A 5,974-nucleotide genomic window follows, 5' to 3' on the forward strand; every position below is an offset into this window, starting at 1 on the left:
GAAGGTTGTTTACTGCATTAGCCACCCTCAACTTATGCTTTTGGCATAAGCTGAGGTGCACATGTCCAAGGAGGGACCAGGGCCAACACATTATTCCCAGAAAAGATCAGTTGGGGTGAAAAAGAAAGGTCTAGTTTAAGCTCAAATTATTTGGATCAAAGAGGGATTAATTTCATTCGGTTTTTTTTATTTAGGCTAAAAATTGGCTATATTGAACAAGGGACTATGATCCTTTTCTCATTGTCTATTACAGTTTACTTTTAGCAGGACTAACCAGGCAAGTTCTAGCTCAGTACAAATAGTGGACTACTCAAATCTTCCTCACACTCACTTGACATCTCATTACTCTACCAAATTATCAGACACCTAATTCGAATTTTAGACTTAGGTTCATGCAGTGGTGTATCTCTATGTCATGCTTAGAGCCACACATTTATCAATTACTATGCCTAGTCATGCATCATTTTCATTACATCAGGATATCATTTTAGCCATCATGCTTCAGAGTTATACTATGTACACAAGATATAGACATGCCGGTTCAACAATAAAAATGATCAGTCTCTTGGGGAAAAAGAACACAGGCAAGAAAACCCCAAAAGAGGATCGTGAATTGGGCTACTGAGACTTCACCCTAGCACTCACTTTCCATTTACCCCACCCCCAACAAAAAGATATGCAATTGTCCCCAATGCATAAAAAAAACTGAAATACGAGTGTGGTAGATTAAGCGAACTGGGGCGCAAAGCGCCGACGATCAGCAAGCTGGTGGGTCCTGTCCGGAACCCACTACCTCTGTAGTCTGGACACCCTCAGTAGTGTCCTCATCAGCAACAGTACTATCAGCAGTGCCTCCCGCGGTCTCCACATTTCTGGAGCTAGATGCCCCAGCAGCTGACTCTACAGCCCTGATCCGACGCGCCTCCTCATCAGCAAGCGAGGCTCTCCTCACAGCCTCCATCTCACGGTGCTCCTTCTTCCGTGATCTAGCCTCGTCCTCCTCTCGACCCTTTCGCCTCTTGGCATGCTCTCGAGAGGGAGGTGGTGGGATCTCAAAAGTGGCGAATAAGGCCGCCATCACTGTGTCCTCAGCAGGCTCTGCAGAGGGGGCCTCAGACTCAGGCACCCTAGCCTCTAGGATCATATCAATATCCGCTCGCAGACTCTCAACCGCACCTTGAAGGGTCGACACGTCCACCTGAGGGGCTGGCCGGGCTAGCACCCGCAACTCAAAAGCGTCCAAGCCTTGATGAACTTCAGCAATCTTACGCTCTGTGTGCTGGACCATTTTACGCTCCAAGCGCTCCTCTGCCTCAGCAATAGACCTCTGCATCCAAGGCTGGATGTGATGCAGAAGTGTATCCATCTGTGCCTCTAGTTTCTGGACCCTAGCAAGCGGGACCAGAGCAGGGAAAGGGGCTGAGCGAGAGGAGCTAGACGCAGTGCTACTACCCGGGATAGACTCGATCGGGGTAGTGTCAGTGGTTTCAGAAGAAGCCTGCGTAGTCGTTCGAGCATGTGCTACCATATCAGCCAGATTTTTACCAAGTGGAGGCAACTATGGACGGGGCCCTCTGCGTGGAGCCAACTCATTAGCCTCATCCCTGATGAGGCCGATATCAACAGTGCCCAACGGAGTCTGGAGCTGATCAATGTGCCAGATGGGCACACCTGCGGATCTGCATAAGGAAAATATCATGCACGAAAACGGGTAAGTAGTTGTGACTTTGAAAGCCCTCTCGTGCATGACCGCCTGTAGAAGCCAAGCGAAGTCCACCTCAAACCCGGCTATCATCGCAGCCATCAGAACTGCACGATCCCATGTGACAATATTATCAGGAGCTGTGGGGTAAAGGCAGTGGCGAACAATCAACCATAAGAACTTTGCCGTGAAGATCAAGTTAGCCTTCTTCATGGCTCCCTTCGGCTTCGTCACCCAGTCGGCACCCTCTCCATCAATAGACAGGTGTAGGGCCATCCACCTCTTGGTGGTCTCTCTCAGTGATGGCTCACACAAGAATTGACCATCTTTTACAATTTGCCACCGGTAGTCGAACTCGGCGATGAGAGGGGTCCTGTTGGCATCAACATCCTGGCAGTGAGATATCAACTTGTATGCCTCGTACTCGGACATGCTCAAGTGGGGCCTGTTTGGCGGGGGCAACCCGTCTATCTATCTGTGATCGGAGAGTAGCCACATAAGAGGCATAGAACTCTCGGACCATCTCCTCACTGTAGCGGCCCAAAGCACGAGCTCTCCACTCTAGCCGGTGTTTGGTGAAGAGATTGTGGATCTCTGGCATGGTGGGTAGACTTCCTGTAAGGACCCTCCTCTCCAGTGTAAGGGTCCGTGTCATGACGCCTTTATCATTCAGAAACTTGGCATCTGAATACACTTGATATTGCCCGTCGACACACCACCGGTTGGGCTGGTCAGAAACCGGGGTGAGAGCTTGAGTCGGTGAGCCTGGAGTGGAATCAGAACTGTCAGCCTCATCAGACGAGGCAAACTGTGCAGCTGTGGCGGGTGCAGGGACTTCTGCGGACCCGGAGGCTTTCTCCGACCAAGAAACTCCTAAGGAACTGGACGCTCCTTCTTCATGTGTAGCTGACCCAGAAGGTGTGCCGGACAATGTGTGCTCCTCATCAGACTGGGAGGCAGTGACTACGCCGGACGCCACCTTTTTGGGCGTAGCTCTGGGTGCTCGTGTAGCTCGTGATGGAGTGGCAGTGCCTGGGGGCACGTACTCGGGATCATGCTCATCATCAGAGCCTATGACCAGGTGGGCAGACGGGGCGACAAATTTTGAACCCCCACGTGCGTAAACTCGATCTTGTTTTGGTGCCATTAGAGATAGTACCTGTAAGGAATCAATATTAGTACTAGAAGAAGCAAACAAGACAAGCGAAAACGACATAAATATAAGAGCAAAGTTGTAATGACATTTTTATAGTAACAGTGAAACACGACGGACCAGGTGACGATTCATCGTGAGTACGACGGACCGTCATGGGGTCCGTCATGTCTTACTTAAAACTATGTTTATGTGGAGACCCTTGAAGGAAAGTCTCTGACAGTTATGACGGATAAGCAGGATGGACCGTCGTGATAATGACGGTCCGTCGTCGATGTCCGTCGTGGGGCACTTAGAACAAGTATGGAGACCCTTAGGAGAGGGGTCTCTAACCGTCATGACGGTTTGTGCAAGACGGACCGTCGAGGGTATGACGGTCCGTCGTAGGTGTCCGACAGAGGACACTTAGAAAAGTATGGAGACCCTTAGGAGAGGGGTCTCTGACAGTCATGACGGTTATGCAGGACGGACCATCGAGGGTATGACGGTCCGTCGTAGATGTCCGTAAGAGGACACTTAGAAAAAGTGGGAGACCCTTAGGAATAAGGTCTCTGACAACCAGAACGATTGTGCAGGACGGACCATCACGGGAACGACCGTACGTCGCATGTGTCCGTTGGTGGACACTTGGAGAAAATTTGGACAGTGGGGTGTTGGGGGTGTTGGAACGGACCCTATTACGGTCCATCGTGGGTACGACGGTCCGTCATCGGGGTCCCGTTCTGTCATTCAGTGAGAGAACTTCATCATCTGTGACTCACATGGAATACTTAGGGTTAATCTATATGTTTCTAACCCAAATACCTAGTAAACTAGCAATGCTAAAGCACCTATTTCTAGAGTTTTAACAAGGAAATTTAAGGATTCTCAACCTAGGTCAGACAAAATTGGATCAAAGAATGAAGACCCATCAATAAGATTTAGGCTAATACTAATTGAAAAACAAAAATGCAATGTAAATGGGTAGAAATCAGAGACACATACCTAAGAACAGGAGAAAGACAAGCAAGTGAGGCACTTGGTTAGCAAGAACAGAATCACAGCAGCAGACTCCGACTAGTAGAGAGTAGATTTTAGGAATTGGGGAATTTGGGGAAATGATCGGTTGAAAGAGAGGTAGGAAATGGGAAGTTTAAAAGGGAGGGAATGGGAGAAAGAGGGAAAGAAATCGTTCAAATGAAGGGGTGGGGGGTTTTATAGGTTGAAAATTTTAAAAGTTCCCTGCCGGTTCGGGTCAAGTACGCTCATTAATGACGCAACGAGTCCCCGACGACGGTCCGTGGCAGATGCGACGGTCCGTCATTGGTTCCGTCGCGTGTGCCCTAATTTTGAAAATAAATGAAAGACATACCTGGCACGACGGATTCATGTGACGGTCCGTCGCGTGAGTGACGGGCCGTCGATGGGTCCATCAGTGACTGCTGCTGAGTGACTTTCTGCAGAATTTCCTGGTGATGTGCCTGCAAATTTAAAACCCATTAGTAGAAAATGCTACTATTACTAGAAAGAAAAACTATAAGTATTGGGTTGCCTCCCAACCAGCGCCTGATTTAACGTCACGGCACGACTGAGGACACTTGATTACTCAACCTTCATCAAGATGGTATGCCTCGATCACTTCATTTGCCGATTCAGTATGCCCAAAATAAAGTTTTATTTGTTATCCATTCACCTTAAACCGCACACCCTCCTTGGTTTCTAACTCAACTGCTCCATGAGGGAATAGTTGGGTAATCAAGTAAGGGCCAGTCCATTTGGACTTGAGCTTGCCCGGAAAAAAAGCAACCTAGAATTGTTTAAAAACACCAAATCCCCAACCATAAACTCTCATTTTTCAATTTTCAGGTCATGGTGCTACTTCATCTTTTTTTTGTAGGATATAGCAGATACCGATTGGAGCTCACCGCTCTGCCTCATGGACCTACAAATGTTGAAGGTCGCTTCTTCATTGTTCAACCAAAATTTCATCTGCCCCTTTTCCATATCAACTAAGGCTCTACCCGTAGCAAGGAATGGCCTCCCAAGAATAATAGGCACTTTAAAATCGACTTCACAATCAAGAATAACAAAATCTGCCGGAAATATGAATGACTCCACTTTTACTAGCACATCATGGAGTATCTTTATGGGCCTTTTTACTGTTCGATCGGCCATCAGTAGCCGCATCGCAGTGGGGTTTGGATCACCCAAACCCAACTTCTTGTAAATCGAGAGGGGCATGAGTTTATGCTTGCCCCCATATCACATAATGCTTTCGCAAAATGTAATGATCCGACTGTACAAGGAATAGTGAACGCACCCGGATCTTCTTTCTTTTGTACTAGAGATCTTGTAACAATAGCACTACAATGGTGCATTCTATCATCATCCTCGAAAGTGACCGATCTTTTCTTTGTAACCAGATCTTTCATAAACTTGGCATAACCGGGCATTTGTTCTAGAGCTTCTACCAAAGGGACATTGATAAAAAACTGCTTCAACATTGCTATAAAACGCCAATATTTACCATCCTCGGTCTTTTTCACTAATCTTTGAGGAAAAAGGGGTGGTGGTCTAGGCATGGGAGTTACCTTTGTAGGCGCTTCAGCATCTTTTCCCGTGTTATATTCTACTTCACCACTAACCTCTACCACTTTATCATTATCCTTTCTCACCTTTTCCTCATCAGACGGCATAGGTGGGTCAATGGTTTGCTTACCACCCCGAGTAGTGATTGCCATACAGTGTGCGTCATTTTTCGGATTTTGGACAGTGTTGCTAGGAAGAGTGCCCGATTACCGAGTGTTCACAATCGCAGATAATTGGGCCATTTGCAACTCAATCTGCTTAATCGATATTGCATGTGTATCGACTTTCTGCCCAATACCAGCTAAATCACTCCTTAACTCTTTAATATGCTCTTCACTAGCATCGAACCTCCTCATCATTTTGTGCAACATATCCTCAACTCGCGCCATACTATCTCCTCCATCCCTAGGAGTAACTTCACGATTTTGAGGAAGGACACAGGGCCCATTCCTATCATTTCTGTTACCATAGTTACCCCTGTTGAAGTTGTTGTCACGGTTGTAGTTTCCATCTCGGACATAATGACCCTCACGGTTATAGTTACCATAGAT

Source organism: Solanum pennellii, chromosome 3, assembly GCF_001406875.1.
Source record: "Solanum pennellii chromosome 3, SPENNV200".
NCBI classification, from domain to species: domain Eukaryota; kingdom Viridiplantae; phylum Streptophyta; class Magnoliopsida; order Solanales; family Solanaceae; genus Solanum; species Solanum pennellii.